A 27,451-nucleotide genomic window follows, 5' to 3' on the forward strand; every position below is an offset into this window, starting at 1 on the left:
GTAAAGAGTTACCTGGAAACTTCTATTAGTGCATTCCCTTTTCCAAGTAGTATGATTCTCTTTTACAGAGTGGCTTTTTTAACATACTAGTTCAATGGATCTTTTTATTCACTTGAGAATAGAAAAACAAGGTGGTGGAGCACTCAAAGACATTGAAAAGTGGCAAATTCAGAATGGGTCAAATGAAATACATTTTCCATACAACAGAAGGTTAGCTCCACTGCCACAAACTACAATGGAGGCCAAGAGCTCATCAGCTTCAAAAAAGTATGTGAGCATGACATTTAAATATCCAGAATTAAAATTGCATTTAAAAAAAAACCCAAAGAGCTTTCATGTAGCTCTGATAGTTTAAATCATAAACCAAACTAACCAATGGGGATTAAGAAGAAACTTCATTTGTGGACAGGTTATTCCATAACTATCTACCGCAATATTTTTTGCACTTTCCTCTGAAGCAGTTGATATTGATCATTTTTGGAGACTGGATAGAAAACTAAGTGTACCAATATGGCAATTCCTGTGTTCCTGTAAAGCTTCCTTTGTCCCCTTTCCTCTCTCTGCAGCTTCTATGTAAACTCATTCACACCATTATTTTTAAGCACTTCTTTCATGTCCTTTTCTTAATAATGATATAATTGGAGCTTTAACAAGGATGAAAGACTTGCCAGAAACAGACAGGAGTGGAGGAGCTTCCTCACTGTCCTAAACGCCAGAGGCACAATAGGATCATGATGATGAATAAGGATGATTGTAAGCACTTTTCATCAGCTCTCAACTAAGCCCCTCTTTAGCAAACAAGATGTAGGAGATTCTTTGCCTCTGGAAAGAATGAGTTCTGATATAAAGCCCTAATTCTACAACACTTAAGCATGTGAAGTGATTGCAGAATTTGGGCTTAAATTTGGTACTTGAAAGACAATACATTATGATAACAAAAGCTCATTTCCTCTCTCCTTTATATGGTTTAATGAATCCTCCCTTTCCCCTTGCTCACATATCCAACTTTGTACATACTGAGGAAATGCATGGACCATACCTCCATCACTACAATATTCTCTGACAGACATATGTATGGGAGACTATTTCCCTATGCATTGCCATATTGATGGCATAGTCTATCCAGGGGACCACATTTAGCCATTATATAAGTGTTACACAAACATTAGTTAATTTATTCTCAAATACCCTTGAAAGTATTAGAGTTGGTCAGAAATTTTTGACCAAAGCAAATGAAATTTTACCCCCAAAAATGTGATTTTCCCACCCATTTTCTGGCCATCTCTAGGTTTGCATTATCTCAATTTATGAGGCAGAAAGGTGAAGTGACTTGCTCAATACCACACAGCAAGTTAAAGACAGACCAAAAATTAGCATCTAGGAGTTTGTCTCCTGTTCACTCTTCTAGATTACTCAGTCTTTCAAATAGACATCAGTATCACAAGGATGTGCGAATTAGAAAATAGAGACTAGAGCCAAGAATTTCTGAACTGTAATCTCAACTTTTCCACTCATTTTCTGCATGGCCTTAGGCAAATCACTCAGGGCTGTATTTTCAAAAGCAGAGACCTGATGGCTCTGCATTTGTATTTAGCTCAGTGGCTCACTAGGCAGATGTCTAGATGGCTTTGTATGTGCAACTATGTAACTGCAGTAATGCAAATTATTATTATTTTTTATTCCGGTAGGACCTAGGAGACAACAAAAAACATCGTTGTGCTAGGCACTGTACAGACATAGAATAAGAGACATGGCCTGCCCCATAAGCATACAAGTCTATCTAGACAAGACAAAAAAGAAGGGAAGGGAAAGGATATAATGTACAAGCAGAGTGAACAAAAATAACAGGCCTGTATTCGGTGAAAAACTGGCTCTGAACATCTATTGCCAGTGTTTCCTCTTCTACAGCCTGGGATAATACTATACCTACCTCAAATAATTGGTGAGCATTAGTGAATATGTGTATGGACACTAAAAAAGCAAAGTGCTATATTAACACTAAATACTTTTATTCAAACTTACACTTGCATGTACACTGTGCTGTATCATAGTGATCGATTTGCATTTCTGCTATCAAAGGGCAGCTAGGCAAGGAAGACTCTCTTCAGTTTCATAATGGAGGAGTTACTCCAATATACTATATGATCCAGAACAAGGGAACACGCATCTACGGGAGGGACATTTTTCTCCATTAATTGCACCAAATTCTGAAGCAATAAGAATACAAAAATAGTAAGGCCTGACTTCATGAAGACAATCAGATATAAACTCATATAAAACAAACAGTGAAACAAGAACTGTACAAATAATGGAAAATGACCACTCTCGTTGATTGCCTGGTAACTTACTAAGTTTCTCTGAACTGTGACAGCTAAGGAAACCTAAACAAGTCTGAACAGGATAAGTATGTATAACCGTAAAACATTAACTATTGGTCTGCACCAATCACCCTGCATTTTAAACTGTGTTTCATGCTTCATTAAACTGTTAAATTTATTGTCAGTAATGAATACAACAGGTCAAAATCCCTGACCATACCCGCAGTCTTCCCGTAACCCACAATCAGACTTTTAAAGATTTAATCTCCACCACTGCAATAACATCTTTCATCTGAGTGCTTACAAGACAAAAAAGGAAGTAATTTCATTGACTTAAAATACCAAACATATTTAAAGGGGGTTATGGTCAGGAAAGTGAGTACATAATATGACATCATGTTGCTTAGCATACCTGCCCTCTGTGTGCTTTTTGTGTCCTACCTTGTTTCTTGTTGGCAAGGAACAAGTATATTACTATAAGTGAGTCTTTCCACATAAGCCTGGCATATAGATAAAATACTTCATTTTTCTATGGCGTATAATCCCTAGTGATATAGTTAACATGCATTAGTCTACCTACATTTTCATCATGTGCAACAATTCTGTACTAGCAGATGTCTGTCCAGGCAAAATGAATTGTGTGATACTGTGCAGCTGTTTCATACCCCAAATTTACATGAAAGACATAACTAATAATAAAAGCAGACTTCTATATAGGAATATAGAAATTCAAAGCAGTAGCACTCAACTTCTTTCTTTGTCAATAATTGTTATTATATTAGGGTCTGTTCAAAGTAGTTGTCCTGGTTTTCAGAACAAGATAAAGAAATGGTTCCTCAACAAGCTGTAGAAAAGTATGGATCCAGCCTAGAAGTGGAGAACTCATGAAAATATAAGTTCTCTTCTACCTGAGCATGAATTACAGCTTCCTACTTAATTTATTATCCACAAGCCATATATTCAATTTTTTTATTACATGCCCCCATCCTTTTTTTTTAAGACAATCCATCTAGGAAGTCAGCTTTCAAGAAGACCTAAAAGTGACTAAAACATTAATTATAACTACACTCCCCATTGGAAAGAAAGGAAAAGATATCAGAAATTGCATATTCTATTAGCCTCTTTAAAGCATATTCTCTTCATCATATATTCTATTTGTGATTTTAGCCAGTAAGATTAGGGTGACAGGGTAGTCTTGGATGTTTCTCCAGTTGGTGACTAGTTTTTATTTCTGATGTCATTCAGGAAGGGTATAGCTCACACTCTGGGATTATGGTGTATATCTGCCTTTTCTGCATATTAGATCTTCTCATTGACTTGAATGGGTTTTGGACTGGGCTTTAGATGCAATTATCCCTAACTGTCTTCACTTGTCAGACAGAAAAGAGCCCGTGTCAGTGTTAGCAGGTAAGATACCAATTATGCAAACAAATGTGCTAGCATGGAACCCTGTGATGAGTCTTGTAAATTCCTTTTCCCCAGCAGCACCACACACGTAGTGTTTCTACTGTCCCTTGATGTTCTACTTGCCACAGCTATACCAATCACCAAAGGCGATGAGATGTAAATGAAGCTTTCAAAAATGAAATCTGTGGCATGTAATCATGGCAAGCTCAAATTCCTCCTAACCCAACCTCATACTCTTTCCCTTTCCTCTTTAAAAATCATAGAAGGAATTATGAAACTATCTTTATAGACTTTGGGATGTTCCAACCCAACCCCCTCCCCCACCCTCCCCTATCCATATATATTTTCCTTTGTTATATGTGCTATTTTATCTTTGGCACCATTTTAACAGCCCCTGATTTGAGTCTTACTGTTGCATCTTTACATTCCTTCTCTTCCAGCAAAAAGAAAGAACAGGTTTTAAAGAGAAACCAACAACTAGAATTAAGTGTAAATTTGGAAAAATATTTTGCTTCATATTTTCTGTGGCACTTAAACCTTTGCCTCCTCTCCAACATTTTGTTATTTTCTTCATCTTTCCCAAAACCATCAAGAACACAAAAGTTCAAGTTCCACTTCATATGCAAAGCTTTTCCTCTTGCTCCACTGGTGGTCTAGTGTAGCAATAGTACACTGAGCTTTATACAGATGGATGAAAACTGGACTGGCTCAAGTGGGTTTTTATTACACTGTGCTCCTTTATTTTGTTTATACCGTTATATGCATGCATGTGAACTTATGTGACTGATTTAGGCTACCTGTAGTTCTGAATTAATACATGTGCATTAGAGACAAAACTCAGTTCCAGCTCTCATTCCATTGTTACAGATATGGCCTATTGCCTTACATGTATCATGCCAAATGTTAAAAAAGACTGGTTTTCTTTCTTCTCCTAATGCTAATCCACAAAGGTGAAAAGTCCATTAGGAACACCAATGGTGTCAGCAAACTACTTTTGCAATGATATTTGAATGATCCTACATTGATTGATACTATACACTATATATACACACATCGAGTCAAATCCATGCATGGATCTAGAATCTATAAATACAAAGAAGTGCAAGGTTATTAAACTATATATAAGTATTTTGTAACTTGAGTCTTAAATCTCAAACAATTTAGAATAACTTGAAAATAAGGGGAAAGATTTGATGATAAAACATAATAGAATTAATGGAGAAACTTATTGAAGCAGAAGTGAAGCTGAGTATCATTGAAGCACCAGGGGTTATGTCCCCATTATATAGTATGTATCCTTGGCTTCATTGTACATACCTAACACAAGCAAGCAAAAGCTTAATATAATTAAAAACCTCACACCTCCAGTACTAGTGTTCTCTCAGATGTCGTGGCTCTATTAATAGAGCTCTTGAAACCTGGGGAGGTTTATTGAAGGGTTTCTCTGTGCTATCTAAAGCACTGCTGTCAGAGTTGACAAGGTCAGCTAAAATTCCCATGTGAATATAATGACTGAATCTGCAAGGGCCAAATTCCTGTGGACACATCTAAGGTATCCTAGCATGAGAAAGTGATAACAGACCCACACAAACATCTTATCTCCTCCAAACCTGAAAACATCCTTTGAAAGTTTTTCACCTAGATAGACCCCTTTCACTTGCCCATTAGCCAAGTCATTCAATAATCTCAATAGCTTCTATTAGGGTTAAGTGGATTTACGTCAATGTGCTCCCAAGAGGAAACCAGATTCCAGCAGGTGGCTAAAACACACTTTGGAGATCCTGGTCAGGTCACATATAAATATGCTTATAAATTTTACTCTGGTTTTTTTCTTCCCTTTAAACCATCTACTAAATTTACAGTGTTTTCCTTGTTTAATAATGAACATCTGTGACAGTGTGTAAGCCAAAATAAATACAATTAAGCAGATACTGTGGGGTTATGCTAAACAATTTTTCACAGGTTCAGGTTTCTTACTAAACTGAGTACAAAATGTCTCAGTGTTCTTGCTCTGGGCTCTGTACACTATGTATATTACTGAAAATAATTCACTCACTTAAGAAGGGCTGTCATATTTATTCTTAAGATCATTTTTCACTTGTGATTTCCTGGAGTGAAAAGCAGTTGTACTGCTTTCAGATTCTAACAATGGGGATCAATGCTTATTGTGCAAGATTTGTTTCTTTTATCATCATGATGAAAACCAGTCAGTGCTGGTAGGTAACAAAGTACAAGTGATTCAATCATCAACCATTATCTCTGGCAAGTGTTGACCTGGCCTCAGACAAAACCCTTATTACTCCCTTTGTTGTTCCCACCATGCTTCCCTGCCTCTGTTTAGTTATGATATGCAAATTGTACATGAACAAATAATTTCTTCCCAGCAGCATCCAGTTGGGCTTGGCAAGGAGTCGTGACAAAGTGATATAATAATTGAGCTCTTTTGATTATAAAACTTTTGTGACATTGTGTAGATACAAGAAATGATCAATGGCTTGATTCCCACTGGAATATCTTTGAAAGAACAGAATATGTAAATACTTTCCCCCCTTTCAGCTGCATAGCAAAGCCCTCTAGGCTAGCTAACAATGACTGCTGTTATCATAGGCTCTGTCAAAAGTGATTTCTAATGTTCCTGTTGTTGTAGCATCTCAGTCAGGAAAACCCAAGGCAATTTTCATGGCATTTCAATTAAAAGGAACAGCAGTTTGTGAATAAACTATGTGATGACTAGGCTGTTATTGTTCTTCCCACAGTCTCATCTCCCAACAGTGAGTTGTTTGGAAACTATCTTTCTATCAAACGTAAGTGGGGGGGGGGGGAAAACATGTAATATCTGTTGTGTCAAAAAAATAAGCTCATGGAGAAAGAGAGGGACATGTGTTGAAATTAGATCTTATTGGAAAATGGGATGCATTTCTCATGAAAGTTTTAAACATTGACTTTTTTTTCCTTTAAAAATATTCAAAATTTGAAATCCTTTCAAACATTTGAAATTTGCATTAAAGCTGGTAAAAAATGTGTTAAACAAATGTATTTTTCTTGTGTGGTTCTAGAAAAGAGCACCCAGTAAGGCTATTCAACCTAAAATTAAACAATGGACCACCAGAAACGTCAGCCTGCAAGATGCTGAGCAAGGCGACTACATTATCTTTTTGCGTAAATCAGAACTAGAGTGACAGCATGTTGGAGCTTGAGCCCAAGAAGAAAAGATACTCACCTCTTTACAGTCTGCCAGAAGAGGAAAGAAGAGACCCAACTGTCCACCTAGTAGCAGAGAGAAACTAGAAGCATATGCTTATTTATCTATGTTACTTCAGAAGAGAAGTGTCTGTAATTGCGAACTATGGATTTGATATTCTGATGACTGGAGTTCCCCAGGCTAGAATCACTAGTGGTATCACAGGAAGAGGTATTGTTTCCATGTACCTGCTGATAACCATCACCCAATAAATTGAAACAATCTGATTTTTTCCAATTTTTTTACATCACTCCTATTAGTTGGAAACTGTTCATCATAGGCACTTAAATCGGAAGGGAATAGGTCCTTATAAATACTCACAGTAGACTAATACTGCCTATAAAGTGATTATATTTATAGGATCTACATGGAGCTTTCCCCCTCCCATTACTTCCACTTCAATCTGCCAATCTATCACCCATCATGAGGTGAGGCTGAAAGTTGTCAGCTATAGATAGGAGATTCCTTTACCCAGGTACTCCTAGTCTATCTAGAGATACTGCATATTTCTCCCATTAGGATAGAAGGAACCCCATTCTGAAGTCTACTGCCCCTGATTCACTTTTTTTAACATTAGTGATGGGACATGAGTCAGAAGAGATTGAGGCAGCAGCAGCTAGGGAAGACGACACTCATATCCAAAACACAGTTGATTTGGGGCTGATCTTATTCTCACTGAAGCCAGTTGAAACAAAAAGAACAAATTCACTCCTATAGACCTCCAAGGAAACAAAACTGGGCTTTTTATTTACTGGTAAATTTTACAGTAAATAAGGGGACTATAGCAAAATTATTATTTTTATTGGAGGAGCATCTAGAGACCCCAAGCAAGATCAGGACCCCACCGTGATAGGCAGTTTAAATAAAGAGTAAGGAACAGTCCCTACCACAAGGAGTTTGCAGTCTAAGTAGACAAGACAGATAAAGGGTAGGAGAATGGCACTTATGGAGAATAACCTAGAAATCATTGAAAAACATATGCAACAGACATTACATGTCAGGCCAAAAGCAGCTGTTAAGAATAGACTTTATATATCAAATGTAGTTTAGACCAAAACCAAGCACCAATACAACTATTGCAGTGTTGATGTTCATATATTGAAGACTACTTTGTTTGAATTGGAAATAGATTTTCATTCCCCCACACCCTAGTTGGGATTTGCTGAACTAGCTTTTCATCTTTGGCTGAAAATGATTGTTGACGGCTCACTGGAGCTAATGAGGGAATGATTTCACAAGAGACATCCAAAGTTGCGGGCGCTAAACCAGTTACAATGCTGATTGTTTTTCAAACAAACAAACTAAGAGATACAGTTCTACATGTTGCTCACAGGAAGACGTGTGGATTATGTAAACTATAAAATCCACATGTTCCAAAATTTGAGGCAACCTCCATCGATTAGGAGAAAACAAACTCTTCCTTTGAAAGAGGATTTTCTAGAAAGTGGGATCTTAACCTTTTTAACCATTGTAAGTTACATACTGAGACACAGAGAGAGAGCACTTTTTGTTTTATTCTCCTGACCAGTGCTACTAATTCCTTGAGCCATGGATATGGAAACAGGTATGCATGTGGAGTAGAGCGTGGCAATCTTCTACTAGCAAATATATTGATAAGTTTAACCCTTTTATCCAGATCATGAACTATCCACAAGGACTTTTTTTAAAAAAAATATTTTTATTCCACTATGGCTGGTAAGCATGTGTTGTGCCCATATTTCAGCTTGGGTTCTGATCCAAAGCCTTTTGATATCAATGGGAATATTTTTATTGACTTCAGTGGACCTTGGATCAGACTCCTCATGACAAGTAGAACAGAAGGGATGGGCTCTACTGGGATCAACTAGCCTTTAGGTGGCTGTGACCTTTTGATGCCAACTGGCAGATGGCATAGGAGTACAGGTCCCCTGAGTTTGCCAAAAGAATGTCTTGTAAGGTCTCTAATGAAAGCCTGTATCACACTGGTCATTGTAACCATTGTAAGATGTATGTGTGGAAAATATCTAAGCAGTTATATGTATGTTGAAAATTATGTTGTCTAGGCCTCCCAGTTAAAGACACGTCACTGAAAGGTAGTGTGCCTTGAGACAAACTTCTCCAGCCAGGAGATTGGGAGATGCTTATTTCCCTGATGGACCATTGTATATTGCGTGCCTTACAACAGAAGCATACTTATAATTAGCATACTGAGTGGAATGTTAAGGAAGCATTTGCTGAGACTTCAGAAGGAAATTAACAGGAACAGATAAGCAGCGGGGGGTGGGTGTAGCAAAGCAACACTCACTGGCACAGCACCTCCTGCTGGTTGTCCTGGGAATTAGCTCTTGTCCAGCTCCAGAGCACCTCCTTCTGCCTGGTGTCTCACCTGCCTTAGACCCCATGTCCCTCCCAGACCCCCAGTGCCCCTTACAACAGTGCCTCCACACTCTGGGTCTCCCCTCCCAGAAGAACCCCCAACCCTCTATCCCCACCTTGCCTCGGTGGCTACTGCCAGTCATCACCTAGCCCTCGTTCACTGGGGCAGACTGCAGTCTGTAATGGCCACTCATCATTGGCAAGAGGTTAGGATCAGCTACCTCTGCCTATTCCCAAGCTGCACCTCTGTAGCCCCAGTACTTTTGTAGACCTTCACCAAGGCCTGCAGCCTGGGGGTTTACCAGGCTGGAGCTCCCTAGCTCCTCTTGCCTTTCCCCAGCACTGCTCTAATTCAGGTACCTTGCTCTCAGGCAACTAACCCTTCCCACTCCAGGGCTAGAGTGAGATTCCCCTGACTCCTGGCCCACTGCCTTCTTATCAGGACCAGCTGGCTCCTGACTGAGCTGGCCACACCTGTGGTCAGCTACTCACTCAGCTGCTCTCACTGCTTTTCCCAGCCGCAGCCCTCTCCAGGGCTGCTTTTAACTCCTGCCACCCCACTACAGCGGGGGAGGGGTGAAGGGAACCAAAGGTCTGGTCTGGCATATCTGGGAGTGCAGAGAGATGTTCTGGTATGCCTCAGTCTGTGAAAACAAATTGCTTGCAGGCTTGAGCTTATGAAAAGGGAACCTTAGCCATCGTGGTTGAAAATGCTGAGAAAAGAACTAAGGGTAAGCTATCCTGTAGGAAAGAGAGGAAAGTATTGAGAATTAAGTTTAGGCTCTAGAAAGTGTGTTATTATTTTGTTCTACATGTAACCATCTGTTTTCAATATTCTTACTTACTATCATTTGAATCTGCTCTCTGATAATAAACATATCTTTGTTTTCATTATAAATATACATAAATACCGTGCTAAGTGGAGTGGTGATCCTGAACTGAATCTTGTAAGCTGGTGTGTACTGTTTCTTTGGGAGCAGAAGATTTGGGAGTGTTCAGTAGAACAGGAGTTGAGCATGCAAGAGGGACGCTTGGAGGACGTGTGGGTTGGTGTGTGCCTGTATAGAGACAGCAAGGCCTGAGGAGGCCTGGAAGGCAGTGCTTGCGTTGGCAGAGGCTGGTGGAGTCAGGCAATTGATTCACGGCCAGCACAGACAGGATTCCCTCCCTCTAAGTGACAGTGGTAGCAAGGTGGCTCACAACCTTGGGTACCCCTCAGAAGCATCACAGTGGTTTTTCTTCAACAGGGGTCTTTATTGCTTGTGGGGCACAGGAAAGGGAACAGGTATTATAGGGCCCAAAAATATTCTAAATCCTTGAAGATAAAATGTGGTTGCCATAAGCAATGCAAGTCATTTCATATGCTTCACCAGCTGATACTTATAGAAAGAATCTCCACTTAAACACCCAGAAATTCTATTTTTTATGTTACCTTTGCTTTATTATCTCACGGGACTGTATTACACTGGGGAAAGAGATGTTAATAGTATGATGAGCTTCTGTTTAGAAAGGATTTTTCTTTTAAATATTGAATAATAAGTCAGTACTGATTCTGTTAGAGGATGCTGCAGTGACTTCCAGCTAAGCTGTCTACAAAGATTTCTTCTCTCATGCATACAAAAACCTCTCTGGAACCTATTAATTATGTTCTCCTTGAGCACTGTGTGTATCCTACTAACAATATAATGTATGTATTGCCTTGGAAAATTTATTAATCTTTATTTTGAGTGACATTTAAAAACAAGCATGTGTTTCACTATAAAGCATAGTTAAAAGAATTTGCTAGCCCAGTGGGAATTGAGGAAAAATTTGCTTCTCAGAAGAGATTTTTGTATTATCTTATTTTAGGACACTACCAAAAAGACATGAAATGCTACAGGTGTGAGAGAGGGAGACTTACTCTTAGAACCAGAACATAAAATTAATAATCCCAAGGGAAAGGTTAAGCAGGTTCAGGGCACACTAACAGTTTTACACACACACACACACCTTTGCATAAGACTATCAGACATGTCAGAGAGCTAACATTAACAAAGGGTAATTTAGATTTTTCAACTAGAGTAACAAGTCTGGCAGGTTCATGGTCTACCTTCTTTGAAACTTGGAGTAGTAACTCTGTCAATCATTCTGGCTCCAGTTAAGCATACGGACAAGTCAGCTGTTCATAATCCTGTAAAAGACTCCTACAGATCTTCCTGAAAATCTGCCTCAGTCTTCATAAACCACAGCTCAATAGGTCATTGAAAACGTCCTTGTAGGAATCTTTCCTCTCATTAGATGTGCCATTTCACTTACACTAGCCCTTGAGCGTACCAGAACACTTAGACATTGTGTCTCAGCCCTTACAAAGCTGCCTCTTTTTACAGCTTTCATGGTGATTTTTACCAAAATAAAAATAAAATCTTTATCTCATCCAATTACTAATGGGCCTGTATAGTGATTTGTTCACTAATAAGGAGTTATTATCATTGTAGCCTTGCCCAATGATGATTTGTAGATTTCTCTAGTTCTGAGAAACTAGCCTCTCTGGGTACGTCTGCACTGCAGCTGGGAGCAAGCCCCCCAGCCCAGATGGACAGACACACTACCAGGGCTTGAGCTAAAGCATTGAAAATAGCAGCACGGATGTTACAGCTCTGGCAGAGACTCAGGCTAGCCACCCAAGCTCTGACCCAGTGTGGCAGGTGGGCTTGAGTACCTGAGCTGCCGCCCTAGCTGAAACATCCACACTGCTATTTTTAGTGCACTAACTCAAGCCTGTCTACCCATGCTGGGAGGTTCAGTCCAAGCTGTAGTGTAGACATACCCTCAGAGAACTACTGTACATCTTGATGTCAAGTCAACATAAACAAATCTGGTGTTTTTAAGCCCAGTGATCAGGGGAAGGGCTTACTATCCACTTGAGGTACAGTTAGTATTAACACAAAGGGATATTACAAGTGAAGGTGTTTAGCTCATTAGCTTAAAGGGTTTCTCAAAGGCCTCTTATTTATACTTGTAGGCCCTGTGCTTAGCTTTCTCAGAACCATTCCATTCATAAAGTTAAGCAGGTACACAAGTCTTTACATAATTGGGGCTTCTAGTATCAATTCAGTGCCTACTTCTAAACACCCAACTTTACCGGCACGCTGCACCAGCTAAAGGGGGAGGCACGTGACCTCCTCACATGACCCTGCCCTGCCCCCATTCCGGGGCCCCGCGCTCTCCCCCTCCCCATGATCCATCCCACATTACCTGGGGGGTGGGGGACCTCTGTCCTCCGCCTGCTGCGCCGGAGACTTTTGAACCTCAGGGCTCTCTGGAACTGCAGTGGCGAAAGGAGCAGAATGTGGGACCACTGGGTGGCCCCATGCTGGTAGCTCCTGCAGCGCAGCTGCACCACCCCAGCCTTGCCCCCCCCCCCCCCCCCAGCCCTGTCCTCTGGCAGGGCTGCTTTATAGACCCGGACAGAACATAGACTTTAAGGTCAGAAGGGACCATTATGATCATCTAGTCTGACCTCCTGCACAACACAGGCCACAGAATCTCACCCACCCACTCCTGTATCAAACCTGTGTCTGAGCCACTGAAGTCCTCAAATCATGGTTTAAAGACTTCAAGATGCAGAGAAACTTCCAGCAAGTGACCCATGCCCCACGCTGCAGAGGAAGGCGAAAAACTCCCAGGGCCTCTGCAAATCTGCCCTGGAGGGAAATTCCTTCCCGACCCCAAATACGGCGATCAGCTAAACCCTGAGCATGTGAGCAAGACTCACCAGCCAGACACCCAGGAAAGAATTCTCTGTAGTAACTCAGATCCCACCCTATCTAACATCCCATCACAAGCGATTGGGCATATTTACCGCTAATAGTCAAAGACCAATTAATTGCCAAAATTAGGCTATCCCATTATACCATCCCCTCCATAAACTTATCAAGCTTAGTCTTGAAGCCAGATATGTCTTTTGCCCCCACTACTCCCCTTGGAAGGCTGTTCCAGAACTTCACTCCTCTGATGGTTAGAAACCTTCGTCTAATTTCAAGTCTAAACATCCTGATGGCCAGTTTATATCCATTTGTTCTTGTGTCCACATTGGTACTGAGCGTAAATAATTCCTCTCCCTCCCTGGTATTTATTCCTCTGATATATTTATAGAGAGCAATCATATCTCCCTTCAGCCTTCTTTTGGTTAGGCTAAACAAGCCAAGCTCTTTGAGTCTCCTTTCATAAGACAGGTTTTCCATTCCTCAAATCATCCTAGTAGCCCTTCTCTGTACCTGTTCCAGTTTGAATTCATCCTTCTTAAACATGGGAGACCAGAACTGCACACAGTATTCCAGATGAGGTCTCACCAGTGCCTTGTATAACGGTACTAACACCTCCTTATCTCTACTGGAAATACCTCACCTGATGCATCCCAAGACCGCATTAGCTTTTTTCACGGCCATATCACATTGGCGGCTCATAGTCATCCTGTGATCAACCAATACTCCGAGGTCCTTCCCCTTCTCTGTTACTTCCAACTGATGTGTCCCCAGCTTATAACAATAATTCTTGTTATTAATCCCTAAATGCATGACCTTGCACTTTTCACTATTAAATTTCATCCTATTACTATTACTCCAGTTTACAAGGTCATCCAGATCTTCCTATATGATATCCCGGTTCTTCTTTGTATTGGAAATACCTCCCAGCTTTGTGCCATCCACAAACTTTATTAGCACAATCCCACTTTTTGTGCCAAGGTCAGTAATAAAAAGATTAAATAAGATTGGTCCCAAAACTGATCCCTGAGGAACTCCACTAGTAACAGTTCACCTTTCAGTACGACCCATTGTAGTCTCCCCTTTAACCAGTTCCTTATCCACCTTTCAATTTTCATATTGATCCCCATCTTTTCCAATTTAGCTAATAATTCCCCATGTGGAACCGTATTTAAATGCCTTACTGAAATCGAGGTAAATTAGCTCCACTGCATTTCCTTTGTCTAAAAAATCTGTTACCTTCTCAAAGAAGGAGATCAGGTTGGTTTGGCACGATCTACCTTTTGTAAAACCATGTTGTAATTTGTCCCAATTACCATCGACCTCAATGTCCTTAACTACTTTCTCCTTCAAAAATTTTTCCAAGACCTTGCATACTACAGATGTCAAACTAACAGGCCTGTAGTTGCCCGGATCACGTTTTTTCCCTTTCTTAAAGATAGGAACTATGTTAGCAATTCTCCCATCATACGGTACAACCCCTGAGTTTACAGATTCATTAAAAATTCTTGCTAATGGGCTTGCAATTTCATGTGCCAGTTACTTTAATATTCTTGGAAGAAGATTATCTGGGCCCCCCGATTTAGTCCCAGTAAACTGTTCGAGTTTGGCTTCTACCTTGGATGTGGTAATATCTACCTCCATATCCTCATTCCCATTTGTCATCCTACCGTTATCCCTAAGCTCCTCATTAGCCTCATTAAAGACTGAGGCAAAGTATTTGTTTAGATATTGGGCCATGCCTAGATTATCCTTAACCTCCACTCCATCCTACTTCTTTCTTTGTTTTCTTCTTATTTATATGGCTCTAGAACCTTTTACTATTGGTTTTAATTCCCTTTGCAAGGTCCAACTCTACATGGCTTTTGGCTTTTCTCACTTTATCCCTACATGTTCTGATCTCAATAAGGTAGCTTTCCTTGCTGATCACTCCCATCTTCCACTCCTTGTAGGCTTTCTGCTTTTTCTTAATCACCTCTCTGAGATGCTTGCTCATCCAGCTTGGTCTACAACTCCTGCCTATGAATTTTTTCCCCTTTCTTGGGATGCAGGCTTCTGATAGTTTCTGCAACTTTGACTTGAAGTAATTCCAGGCCTCCTCTACCTTTAGATCCCCAAGTTCTTCAGTCCAATCCACTTCCCTAACTAATTTCCTTACTTTTTTAAAGTTAGCCCTTTTGAAATCAAAAACCCTAGTCACAGATCTATTTTTGTTTATCCTTCCATTTAGTTTAAACAGAATTAGCTCATGATCACTCTAACCAAGGTTGTCCCCAACAACCATTTCTTCTATGAGGTCCTCACTACTCACCAAAACCAAATCTAAAATGGCATCCCCTCTTGTTGGTTCAGCAACTACTTGGTGAAGGAATCCATCAGCTATCGCATCTAGGAAAATCTGAGCCCTATTATTATTACTAGCACTTGTCCTCCGGTCTATATCTGGGAAGTTAAAGTCTCCCATGATCACACAATTCCCATTAGTATTTACTTCATTAAAAACATTAAAAAGGTCTCTATCCATATCCAAATCAGATCCCGGCGGTCTATAGCACACCCCAAGCACTATCTCAGGGGAGGCTCTAGTAGCTTTCTCCCCCAATGTGATTTTTGCCCAGACAGACTCGGTCTTATCCATTCCATCCCTTCTTATTTCTTTACAGTCTACATCATCATTGATATACAATGCTACTCCACCACCTTTGCCTTTATTTCTGTCTTTCCTAAACAGCACATACCCTTCAATACCTGTACTCCAGTCATGACTACTATTCCACCATGTTTCTGTTATCCCTATAATATCCGGTTTCACTTCCTGCACCAGTAACTCTACCTCCTCCATTTTGTTACCTAGGCTACTCGCATTGGTGTACAAACATCTTAATTCTTGCTGTTTGGCTTCACTCACATTCTTTACCCGATTAGGCCCAGACATTCTACCCCCAGTATCACCTATTAGAATGGTATCTACACTACCCTTCCTCCATATGTCCATTCTCCTACCCACAGCTGTATCCTTTCTTACTTCGTTTTCTTCCCTCTCAATGTTAAAATCCGGCGTGGAGTTTACCTGGACATGTCCCAACCATCTCCCCCCAATTCCTAGTTTAAAGCTCTCTTAATCAGTTGTGACAGCCTCCATCCTAGAAGTCTATTTCCCTCCCTACTCAGGTGAAGTCCATCCCAAGAGAACAGTCTTCTGTCCATGAATGCCTCCCCATGGCCATACATCCCAAAGCCCTCCTTATAGCACCACTGCCTGAGCCATCTGTTGATCATAATCTTGTCACACCTTTGTTGCACTTCTCTAGGAACAGGCAGAATCCCACTGAAGATCACCTGAGCCTCGATTTCCTTAAGCATCTTCCCCAGCCTGGCATAGTCTCCCTTGATACGTTCCAGCGAGAATCTAGCCTTATCATTCGTTCCCACAAGAAGGACAATCAGTGGATTCTTTCCCCCTCCCATTAGGATCCTCTTCAGCCTCAGGTCCACATCCGGTATCTTAGCACCCGGCAGACAGCACACCCTTCTGTTCTCTGGATCAGCTCTGGTTACAGGCCTGTCTATTCTTCTCAGTAAGGAGTCTCCAATCACGTAGACCTGCCTTTTCCTGGTGACGGTGTGATTCTCCGGTCTATCCCCTGTTCCCTCTCGCTGCAAGTCCTTTCGATTCCTATTCACCCTTGCAATCCTCCGCAAACCCATCCCGTATCCTCCTGGGGCTCATGTTTGGTGTTGTTATCTCCATTGACTCTTCCCCTCTTCTTATAGGACTAGCTTCTCTTCTCTTCTTCCTTGCCCTCTCACCTTCAGCGACCATCTGCTGTGCCCCTTCTTCATTTTCCAACTCCGCAAACCTGTTCCTGAGCTCTATTTCTCCTTCAATAGCCCGTCTTTTCCTCTGTCTGGTCCTTTTAGTCACATGCTTCCACCATCCACTTTCCTCACCCAGCAGTCTCCCCTCAGAGTTCTTTGGTCCTGCTTCCATCTGCAAGTCTGAGCTTTTCCCTTCAGACTCCTCAAGTTTTTGCTCCATCATTCACTCCAACCCCCTTCTAAACTCAACCAGAGTTTCCACCTGCATCTCCAATCCCCGGATCTTTTCTTCCATCAGCTCTATCAGGCGGCACTTTATGCAGATGAAGCTCTTATCAGGTACCCCCTCCAGGATCATGTACACGCCGCAGCTTCCACAACCAGTCAACTTCATTGTGTCTTCCACTGCTTGGATCACTACCACTGCTGCCTCTGTATTTGTCATAGCCTTCTCACCTAAATCCTGTAAATCTGGGAAACACAAACCAAACCAAAACACCACCACCCACAGCAAAACAAACCCCCAAAAAGCACCAAAACACTGCTAGAACACTGCACACTCCCTTCACTAGCCCATCTGTTCCTCTGCCTGCGTCCCTTAGTCTTCCCCCAAACTCCCCCTGCAAACTCCCACTCAAACTCCCCTGTTTACAGCTCTGTTTGCTGGCTCCTGTGCCACTGCAGCTGTCTATGCTGCTGCCTGACTGGCTGGCTACCTTTATAGGACCCCTAGTCAGAGAAGCCCCCTAATCAGGGCTCAGCTTCTCTCCCAGCACACTGCCCCTACCAGCCGCCACACATACAAATACAACTACAACTACAACTAGCTACAAATACCTTCTCCTCCAACAGAAGTCCCACTCAAACTCCCCTGTTTACAGCTCTGTTTGCTGTAGGCAGCTGCATGGAAGGGCTGAGGACGGTACAGCTGTGCCAGAGGAGCTGCACGTTCTGCTCCTTTTGCCACTGCAGTTCTGGAGAGCCCTGTGGTTCAGAAGTCTCAGGCACAGTGGGAGGAGGACAGAGCCCCTCCCCAAGTAACAGGGGATGGATCATGGGGAGGGGACACCAAACATGCCAAGGTCCACCCAGTATGAAAGGCCAGTGATTTTAGGGTCATAGGAAGACTAAACTGTACATTTAAATTAGGATTGAGCAACTGGATAACTTTAATTGAAAGCATCATGTTTCCTTTCTACATGCTATCAAGCTCCCTGCTGCTGACTGGGATGAGAAGCAAAAGTGATAAAACACCACAAGAAAAGCTGTTAGTGTTTCTGGCCTTATCAGAATGAAGGACTATCATAATAGTCACAGGAAAGTCTCTTCCTTCCAGTTTTGCAGTCTACAGGTTCCATGTTATAGAAGATAGCTAATGTGGTTCCTATTTTCAAGAAAGGGAAAAAAAGTGACCCGGGTAACTACAGGCCTGTTAGTTTAACATCTGTAGTATGCAAGGTCTTGGAAAAAATTTTGAAGGAGAAAGTAGTTAAGGACCTTGAGGTGAATGGCAATTGGGACAAATTACAGCATGGGTTTACGAAAGGCAGATCGTGCCAAACCAACCTGATCTCCTTCTTTGAGAAAGTAACAGACTTTCTAGATAAAGGAAATGCGGTGGATCTAATATACCTCGATTTTAGTAAAGCATTTGATACGGTACCGCATGAGGAATTATTGGTTAAATTGGAAAAGATGGGGATCGATATGAAAATCCAGAGGTGGATAAAGAACTGGTTAAAGGGGAGACTGCAGCGGGTAGTACTGAAAGGTGAACTGTCAGGTTGGAAGGAGGTCACCAGTGGGGTTCCTCAAGGTTCGGTTTTGGGTCCGATTTTATTTAATCTATTTATTACTGACCTCGGAACTGAATGTAGGAGTGGGCTGATAAAGTTTGCGGATGACACAAAGTTGGGAGGTATTGCCAATTCGGAGAAGGATCGGGATATCCTGCAGGGAGACTTGGATGACCTTGTAAATTGGAGTAATAGTAATAGAATGAAATTTAATAGTGAGAAGTGTAAGGTGATGCATTTAGGGATGACTAACAAGAATTTTAGTTATAAGCTGGGGACGCATCGGCTGGAAGTGACGGAGGAGGAGAAGGACCTCGGAGTCCTGGTTGACCGCAGGATGACTATGAGTCGGCAATGTGACGTGGCCGTGAAAAAAGCTAATGCGGTCTTGGGATGCATTAGGCGAGGTATTTCTAGTAGGGACAAGGAGGTGCTGCTTCCGTTATACAAGGTGCTGGTGAGACCTCATTTGGAGTACTGTGTGCAGTTCTGGTCTCCTATGTTTAAAAAGGATGAACTCAAACTGGAACGGGTACAGAGAAGGGCCACTAGGATGATCCGAGGAATGGAAAACCTTTCCTATGAAAGGAGACTCGAGGAGCTCGGTTTGTTTAGCCTAACCAAAAGAAGGCTGAGGGGGGATATGATTGCTCTCTTTAAATATATCAGAGGGATAAATACCAGGGAGGGAGAGGAATTATTTCAGCTCAGTACTAATGTGGACACGAGAACAAATGGCTATAAACTGGCTGTGGGGAAGTTTAGGCTTGAAATTAGACGAAGGTTTCTAACCATCAGAGGGGTGAAATTTTGGAACAGCCTTCCGAGGGAAACAGTGGGGGCGAAAGACCTCTCTGCCTTTAAGATTAGGCTAGATAAGTTTATGGAGGGAATGGTTTGATGGGATAACGTGATTTTAGTCAATTAGGCAATAACGTGCCATCGCTGGTAAAATGAGGGTCCAGCTGGAGAATCTTGCCTGTATGCTCGGGGTTCTACTGATCGCCATATTTGGGGTCGGGAAGGAATTTTCCTCCAGGGTAGATTGGCAGAGGCCCTGGAGGTTTTTCGCCTTCCTCCGCAGCATGGGGCAGGGGTCCTAAGCTGGAGGATTCTCTGCGACTTGAAGTCTTTAAATCACGATCTGGAGACTTCAACAGCTGAGTTAAGGGAAAGTGGGTGGGTCAGCTTTTGTGGCCTGCATCATGCGGGAGGTCAGACTAGATGACCATAAAGGTCCCTTCTGACCTTAAAGTCTATGAGTCTATGAGTCTATAAGATATATCAGCATTTGGGTCCAAGTCCTGAGAAGTGCTAAGTACCTACCAATCCCAATCAGTATAATGAGAGTTCCAGGTGCTGCATTAAAGACAAATCTATTACTATTGTGAAACTATTAGCACAAGTAAGGGTTGAAGAATCAGGACCAAGTACCTTTTCAGTACTCAAACTCAATCTCTGAACAGTGGGTTTGCCCACTGCTAATGTAATACTTCTACCTTTTTTGCATTTCATGAAGAGCTTTGTTTCTTCAAAACAAATCTGGCAGCCAGCAATCAAATTCTTCTCTTTTCTATATTTTAAAACTCTGGAAAATGCCGTAAGCTGAGTGCTGAGGTCTGCTCCAACAGCTAGTAAAGTCAATGGAAAGGCTCCCATTACTTCAGTTGGATCAAACCATAGAGACCAACAGATTTTATGGGCCAGATCCCCATTTGGTGCAAATACATGTCTCCCCATTAAAATTTACACTAGCTGAGGATCTGGCCTTGTGTTTTATTTTTGACCTCTTGATATTTCATTATACATATATCCTCCATGTGGCAAACTTAGTCAACCTGAATCTTTATTTTGAAAAGTGGGCATTTTGCCTTAATGATTACAGTCTAGAGACAGTGTGTTGAGCATCAATTACAAGTGACTTTTAAGGAAAAAAGTTACTTTTCCATGAATCACCTTAGATGTGTAGGCAACAGGGAGAGGTCTTACTACTTCTATTATTTCCCATCTTTCCAATCATGAAGAGTAGCCATCATTAACACCCAAGGATATCATACAGGCTTGTGAAACTGATCTCCTGGCGAATATTGTTTCCCAAAATTAAAATAAAGATTTCATTGACCCATATAGGTCTTTAAAAAAAGAAGTCTGCAGCAGAGAGATCATATATTGATTAATATGTTTCATTTTGCTTAATTGTTTCAACACGTGTGATAGGCAAATAGAATGAAAATTAAACACATACACACACACACACAAAGTGAAAAGGAGTTGCAACATTTTATAATATGTGGTAGGCCTCTTACTTAACTGCTAATGTATTCACCATTAGCATTTTGTTGGGTTCTTCTTAGAGATGAGCGGACCTCAAAATGTTGAGGTTTGGATCAATTTATATGAGTATCCATAAATTGTGGTTTGGGGTTTTGTTTGGTTTGGTTTAGGGTTTGGGGGGGAGGAGAAGTGGGAGGGAGAGAGTTGAGAAGCCTGACCAAACAACCTTGATGTGGAATTTGGTCTGGAATATGCACAAGGTAGCCTCTTCCAGAAATTCCCAACATTTCCTGATTTCATAAGGGAAATACAGCAAAACCACAAGAAAGGTAATTTTTGCAGCATTTCCAGCTTGTACAAAACCATCTGCAATTTGCTCCTCAGCACTAATAAAAAACCAATACAAAAACATAAGTAGCTAAAGCATGAACAATCTGACCATTCAGTTGGTTTTCTTTTTTTTTTAGGGTTTTGTTTGTTTTTCCATTTGTCAAATCCTTTCTAATTCAGGTCTTAATCATACTAGGACACATTCTGAGTCTTCTGTATGTTCTGTACTACATTGTGCAGACTTATTATAATCATTATGAGAAAGTATGAGAATGGTGCAAAACTTTCACACTGAAACCTGAAATTGATCAACCTTGCAAGTAAACCTTGGACCATATTTGGAGAAGCCCAGGCCAACTCACAATTTTCAATGAAAACCATGGAAAGAGTGATGATTTTGCAAAATTTCAAAACATAAAACTAAGCAAACCATGGAAGTCCTAAGCAGAATCTTGGGAAATGGTTGAGACATAAAAATCAAAGTAAAACTCCATGACAATGAGCCCACATGAACTGCATCCAAAAAACATGAACTGAATCCAAAACACAGAGTTACACACAAGTCTCTACAAACCAAAACTGCTGAGTTTCACACAGGATTACTTAAAACAGCTATTGTTTTTCCTTTCATTGTGCAGACTGGAAGTTGTCTTTTAGTTCAAGGTATTATTGATCTTCTGCAGAGTAAATTATATTTTATATAGCTGTAGATAAACATAAGATCATTAAAAATTGAGCACAAAGCTCTTGGAAATTGGAAAACTTTCACTATCAGAAAACTTTGTTGTTTCCTTTGATATTTGCTATGAGAGAGTTTCTCTACAACTACATGCAGCATAAGAACAGACTATAATAATAAATACACTGCCAAAAATGAGATGTAGCTCTCATAAGATTACATCTGCTTGAGTCCAGTGACAATTTTACGATCCATGATTCTGCTGGGATGAGATAAGAAGGATGTTGGAATCTTGAGCAACAGATACAAACTCAATCCATTTACCATGACTGTGCTGTACAATGCAACTTAAAAGGAATATATTAGTATGCTTTAAGCATTTTTTAAATTCTATAGGTATACTGAGACTGTCCCTATTACAATTTCACCTTTAAGGGCCTGACTCCAAGGTAATTAAAGCGAGTGAAAAGAATCCAATTGGTTTCACTGCGATTTGAATCAGGCCATAAAAAAAAAATTAAATGCATAGAGTACACTCAAACTTCCACATTTCTGCATCTCAAGCCAGCCATGATATAGTAAATAATTTTTCATAAAGTTATTGGGAAGATACACTGTCACACTAGACTATAGGTGGAAAGAAGAGCTGGGACAGTATGCAGTCACACACAGTAGTATAAAAAACAGATGGTAATAACAAGCTACCATTTTTGCTAAGAAAGGAAGCAGTTCTATTTGAACTTTGTATTTTGCATAAAATTGTGTGGGCATTTTCTTTGACCTTTTAACAAAAACACTATATGAATGTACACTACAGCACTGTAAGGTAGTCTCCAACCAACTTCTCTTTATCTGGTCAAAAAATGCAACTGCAAAATTCTGTTCAGGGAGAAACAATTTTGAGTCCCTTTCAGGACTAGACCTGAAGGCCAGAAATACTAACTCCCCCAATGTATCGTATTATTATCTGCAGACCAAAATTTTAAAAGTTTTCCAAAGCAACAAGCAAAGATAAATTACTGAATTTCCTTGATATAACATTTTATATTAAAAGAAACAGAACCATAATTCAATCAAATGGCTAGATTCTCTTGGATATTTGTGCATAACCCCTATTGACTTGGGAACATAAAAATACTGTAACTCATTTGTTACTTTAAATCAAAGTTTTATAATAAGAAACCTTTGCAGTAGATACCATGGTAAGAAGTCTTTATTAAAGTAATCTGTTTTAATCAAGGCATAATATATAATTAACAATAATGAATTTATTCAACTTTTACCTTCTTTTTATGTTCACAGAATAGATGTAAGTAGAGTGATTTTTCACACTCAAACTAGTGTCACCTTGTACTCCTCTATATATGCTTGTTGTAGCCACTTCTTGCCTTATACTTAGATTGTAAATTCTTTGGAGCAGGGAGTCATTATAGGCATTCACAGTACCTAGAGCAGATTGGGCTACCAAAATGCAGTTAATAATCATGCTTACTTGAAGTTTATCCATATCTTACAATGTTTTTGCTCTGTGGCTTAACTGCAAATGACAATTCACGTTTTAGTGCCTTATGGCTGTCAGCTTTGTTTCCTGATTAGGGGCCTGATCCAAAGCCTACTGGCGTGAAAAGAAAGGTTCCCATTGACTTCAGCAGGTTTTGGATCAGGCACCTGATCCTGCAAAGTACTGAATACATCCAGGAGGTCTGAGTTCCCTCTGCTCACGTTTAATACATTCAGTAAATCTAAAATCAGTCAAATGGTAATGGAAGGGGGTAAGAATGAAGCAAATTCATTGAAAGATACAGCACAAGCAGCATCAGTGCAAGAGCATCCACACCAATGTGCCTCTGCGATGGCAGCTAGACCACTTTTCAGAAGGAGAGAGCCGCACCAGCTCCATTTAAAACTCTCTCTGAAGGCTGCCCATTAGTCCTGACATTGTTGCGATGTAGATACATGTTCTCTAGGAACTGGATTGGCACCACCAACCAGGGCCACCCAGAGGATTCAGGGGTCCTGGGGTCTTCGGCGGCAGGGAGCCCCCGCTGCCGAATTGCCACCGAAGACCCGTCACTTCGGCTGTGGGTCCCGGGGTGGAAGGACCCCCCGCCGCAGGTCTTCAGGGCACTTCGGCAGCGGGTCCCGAAGCGGAAGGACCCCCCGCCACTGAACTGCTGCCGAAGACCCGGAGCGGAAGAAGTTCCGGGGGCCCGGGCCCCGTGAGAGTTTTCCGGGGGGCCCGGAGTGAGTGAAGGACCCCACTCCAGGGGCCCCAAAAAACTCTCGTGGGGGCCCCTTCGGGGCCCGGGGCAAATTGCCCCACTTGCCCCCCCCCCTCTGGGCAGCCCTCCACCAACACATTTCACATAGGTGACCAAACGGCTATTATCATTTTTGGTCTCTACTGACCTTGGCAAGATTAGAACACAAGATCTGACATGAATGGTGCTTTACTATCCAAATGTCACCACTGCACTTCCTGAACACCATACTGGTTTTCTGTTTCACTTGATTCCATAAGAAACCCAGTATCTGAGCTCATCATTGCTCAAAAGAGTAAAAAAAAAGTGTGTAGAAATACAAAATATGTATTGTATCCCAGAAAGTGTTCATCTTGCACAAACAAAGGGTAGGTCTACACTGCAGCTAGGGGTGTGCTTCCTACTACAGACAGATATGCGCTAGCTCTGCTCAAGCTAGTGCACTAAAAATAGTAGGGTAGCCAGGGATAGCAGGAGCTGTAGCCTGAGTACTCACTTGGGGCTTTTTAGTGTTCATAATTAGCACATACGCTATATTAGATAGACTGAACCTGGGATATTTGTGGTTTTCATACATAGACCATTTTGCTGATGAATTCTATGCGGGGGGCGGGGAGAAGTCTTTAGATATATGAATAGCTATTTCTTTATAGCATTTCCTGTCTGGCAATGAACAATGTTCCAAAAGAGCTTTCCCTTTCCGTGAGTGGGCACTATCACTTTACAGCATAGCGTGCCAAAGAATAACTTTAATGGATACTGTATGCAATTCTAATGATCAGACTGGAATGTGAGGTTAGACAAAAAGGTGCTGGAATGCAATAATGAGTAGAGAAAAGGCAACACCTGAACATACAAGTAGAGTAACTAGATTAGTGATGTCCTTCCTTTCATTTCCCCTAGCTTTTGTATGTTTTCACTATTATACATATTGGTGTACTAAACTTAAAATTAACTAAGTTTTGAATACAGGGTACTAGTGTTGAAGATTCAAATTAAGGTTGAGATTTCACAATAAATCTGCTCAGAGACTTCCACTATAAATAGAGAAGAGCAAACTTGATATTCCTAAAGTAAAAATACAAACTTGAGAAAAAAATAAAATCCTTTCAGGCATCCTATATACACATCATAAAAAAATAAAAGGCATAAGGTCTAATTTCTAATAAACCTTTTGCAGGTTATCTGTACAACATTTTAGAATTTTGAAATGTTTCATCAAATAGCTTTATAAAACGAATAGACCTTATTAGTACCACAATTTTTTATTTTTATAATGCCTTTCATCAGGAGATCTCAAAGCACTTGACCAACATGAATCAATTAAGCCTCCCAAAACTCCGTGAGGTGGGTAAGTCTTGCAAACTACAGGAGAAACATTGCAGCCTTCACCCAGTGTAACATTGCAACCCACTTTTGTAATTTATGATCTATTGAAATATATAACCAAATTCTGTAGAGATTCACTACTTTACGCTTTTCAGCCTTTTCTCCTGACCCAATAGGTTTTTTTAATCATCTTATACTCAGCTGTATTTCTGATAATGTAAAGGGAAATGTTTCTACAGATTTGCAGGGACTGATTTTTATACATATGGTTTCAGCATACTATATATTTTAAGTCTCTAATGCCAAAGAAAGCAAATGCTGAGAAACTGCACACAGTATGCAAAAATGCTTACCATGTCATTGATTATTCTCTGATGTGATATATTACCAAAAGTAGACATTATTATTTGTATAAAATGACATCTATAGAGAGCACATTTTCCTACAAATTAAGGCACCAGTCCTGTCAATGCATCCACACAGACAGATGGCTGTGCACACACAAAGTTGTCATGGACTTCAATGAGGCTCCTTGCAGGCATGAGACTCCACACACAATTCAGTTTGCAGGATCAGGGCATAAATAGGCAACATAAGGACCACTAGCAAAGTTTAAGGCCATAATCTTTCAGTGAACTCAATACATGCAGACCCCTGTGCCCAAGCAGAACCCCACTGAAGTCCACAGTCAGTCACCTGCATAGCGCTCAAGACAGGATCAGGATCTGATTCTAAGTTTTAGTGTAAGATCTAAAACAAATTACATTTTGTCAGACAATTTCTATCATCACAGCGCTCCAGGAAAGTAGTGTATGGAATGTTTGATCATCCAAGAATTACATCTTCCACAGAGGTAACACCTAAAAGTATGGCAGACTACAGTACTATGATTTGGCAGTTCATAGCACACTTATTCAGACAGGAAACAGATACCTTACTATCTGCTTTATTGCAGTTGATCACTTGCATTTTTGTTCAGATGCTTCCTATTTAAATTTATAGCACATCATTCTTTTAAAAAATATCTATCCTAAAGGAAAACATGGGCTAGCAGGCTGAAAGTTCAGAAGATAAGGAACCCTTTTCAATATAAATAGTCTATGAAATAATTTTCAAAGTGCAATTTTACTATATTCGGGGAAACAATCAAGTGCCTCTTTCTTGATTTTTTTCTGATGTTCATGTATTGATGCTGATAATATATTGGCAACGTAAGTAATAAGTAGAATTAAATACCAAAAGTTATTTTATTTCAAAGTATTTCTCTCATGAATCTAAAGTGCCATCATAATTATGCCAAAAATTGAAAGTCTTCTATGATAGCTTTGCTACGATGGATGTGGCTAAAGCTCATCTGGAGTAGCTTTAATGCTGGTAGTATGCATACGCACTTCTAAATATACCACATTGTTTCTGTCCTTAAAAATATGCTTTCTTATTTACAGTATTGGATGGCCCAAATAAACCATCATTAATCATGCACTCAGTATAGTGGCGACAAACAGTCTGTTTTTGACCACGTAGTTAGTTACTAGTTAAAAGCTGTTGCAAACAGCTTTTATTTGCATGGAAGAAAATCAGCTTCAAGTAACTGCTTGCAATAATTTGCAGGAACCTACTTGTGCAATCCAGATCCTGCAAGAACACCAGGTACAGTTTGCTTCACACATCAGGAAGAATGTACCATTCTGTGTAAGATACAAAGTGATTCCTCCTAGACATGGCTCCAGTTAAACACAGAAATGATATTACATTTACAAGATAATGCAAAATTGGAAGTGACTGCCAGAACTTCAGCTGTTGTAAATTGGTATAGTCCATGAAAATATACTGGTTTACAAAAGTTAAGGAACTAAACCTGGAAATTGGGTGTGTTACATTACACAATAGGACTGTATG

The sequence above is a fragment of the Emys orbicularis genome, chromosome 1 (genome assembly GCF_028017835.1).
Source record: "Emys orbicularis isolate rEmyOrb1 chromosome 1, rEmyOrb1.hap1, whole genome shotgun sequence".
NCBI classification, from domain to species: domain Eukaryota; kingdom Metazoa; phylum Chordata; order Testudines; family Emydidae; genus Emys; species Emys orbicularis.